This window comes from Galeopterus variegatus, unplaced genomic scaffold (assembly GCF_000696425.1).
Source record: "Galeopterus variegatus unplaced genomic scaffold, G_variegatus-3.0.2 Scaffold4111, whole genome shotgun sequence".
NCBI classification, from domain to species: Eukaryota; Metazoa; Chordata; class Mammalia; order Dermoptera; family Cynocephalidae; genus Galeopterus; species Galeopterus variegatus.
In genome coordinates this window covers 6320-8487 of record NW_007730222.1, presented here as the reverse complement: position 1 = coordinate 8487, position 2168 = coordinate 6320, and the positions used below count along the sequence as shown (strand labels likewise).

Genomic DNA, 2168 nt, shown 5'->3' with positions numbered 1-2168 from the left:
TTCTCAGCATAAAGAAAGGATAAATGCATGAGGTGATGGATATGCCGAATACCCTGATTTGATTTGTACAGAAACAAAACAGATCATTCCCCCAAGACATGAATGATAATGTGTCAATTAAAATAAAGAAATAATAACATTTAATCCTTACAACTAAATGAGAATTAAAACTACACATACACTTTTTAGAATGTAATGAAAATAAAACTAAGAAGGAAAGTTATAGCCTAGTATAATTACATTAGAAAAGAAACAAAAAATGACTTTTTAGTAACTTTAGTAACTGAGAAATAATGATCTAAGAATCCAAATCAAGACATTGTAAAAAAAGAAAACAGAATAAATCCCAGAAAGCAGAAGAAAAGAAATAATAAGAGTAAAAATTAATGAAATAGAAAACAAATGAAATAAACAAATAGACCAACAAAGAGAAAACTCTCTTTTATTAATGTCTTCAGAGAACCAAATTCGGCCAAGATTGATTGAGAAAGAGATGGCACAAATAAAAATATTGAAAAAGAAAAACAGCTATAGACAAAGCAGAGGTATAAAAAGTAAGAGCATCAAGACACGAGCTTGTCACAGCAGCACCCACTGGGCTCATCCGTCCCCCTGAACCTCTGGCTGCAGCAGGTGACCAGGGGGCAGAAGAGGACACCGTTCCTCCAGCATTTTATTAATGTCTTCAGAGAACCAAATTCGGCCAAGATTGATTGAAAAAGAGATGGCACAAATAAAAATATTGAAAAAGAAAAACAGCTATAGACAAAGCAGAGGTATAAAAAGTAAGAGCATCAAGACACGAGCTTGTCACAGCAGCACCCACTGGGCTCATCCGTCCCCCTGAACCTCTGGCTGCAGCAGGTGACCAGGGGGCGGAAGAGGACACCGTTCCTCCAGCATCACACAGAAAAGCCAGATCACCCTGCCCTCCCTCCTGCCCTCCCACCAGCTCTCCCTGCCACTCTGCCAGAGGGACAGTAGGCCCAGTATGTCAAGACCTATGATCACTAGATCCCTTGCATGTGCACTGAACAAGGCATTGATCCAGCACAACTCACACAACCCAACGGGCCAGTCCACAGGGATGGGCGGCCACACCCACACAGCAGCAGGGTGGCCAAACTTACCAAACACCCTGCATCAAGAACTGGAAGACTTTTTGATGGTAGAGCCTATTGTTTTGGAGAAAGTCAAATAGCAATATTTCACTAACAGAGATGGACAGATATTTAGACATATCTTGAATTTTCTACAAACATCGAAACTCCTCATTTCCTGATGATTTCAAGGACTACGCTTTGTTACATGAAGAGGCAAAATATTTTCTGCTTCAGCCCACGTTGTTGCAGATAGAGAAATGGAAGCAGGACAGAGAAACCGGTTGCTTTTCAAGGCCTGTGAGTGCTTAGTGGTGCGTGTGGCCCCAGACCTTGGAGAAAGGCTCAGACTCAGCTGTGACGAATCCTTGGCAGAGGAAGTGTTTCCAGGGACCGGCGACTTGATGTGTAACCCCATCACCGCTGGAATCAAGACTCAACGCACGACATCAGGCTTCCACTAAACGGCTACAGTCACCTCAACTCAGTCCACCTCAACTGAGAGGTTGCAGCAAAGAGAATTTGAAATCGTGGGCTCCTGTGGAGGAGTAGTGAACTTGGCCCTGTTCAGTTAATGTGTCCTTCTGCGGGAACTGAGGCAGTCACCCCATGTACCATCAGTCCTCTGGATAAAAGAAGAGCCTTCGGACTAAAGGGACATACTTCTTATGCAAATAGGGAAACATACATAACAAATAGGACAAACAAAAAGAGGGACATTTGTGTGCGGTTGGGATAGCAAACCAATTCCTGGAACTAAAATTGGATAAAATACACGTTTATAGCCAGTAGAGACCACACCTGCATTCATTCGGGAGCAATTGGAATAGTGATATCCTCAAGGTGTAAAAAATATTTTTAAAAATACGTATGTGTATTTATAGATACGAGTGTGGTGATAGCTACCTCACCGTTGGCTGTGAGGTGTTCTGGGCCTCCCAAGGGCTTTGGCTAATGAACAAACCACAGTGGTGAGGACACATTGCCAATAGCCGTCCATTGTTTCTTTTTCCTTTATCTTTCTTTTCCCTTGAAAAAAAAAAAAAAACACCTTGAATCGAGTTTCTT

The 2168-nt window shown here is 41.9% G+C and overlaps 1 pseudogene; it reads left to right on the top strand.

Annotated features, from left to right (window-relative positions):
• The first annotated feature begins 979 nt into the window (after positions 1-979).
• On the top strand, positions 980-1753 carry LOC103602361 (annotated as a pseudogene).
• Positions 1754-2168: the final 415 nt, after the last annotated feature.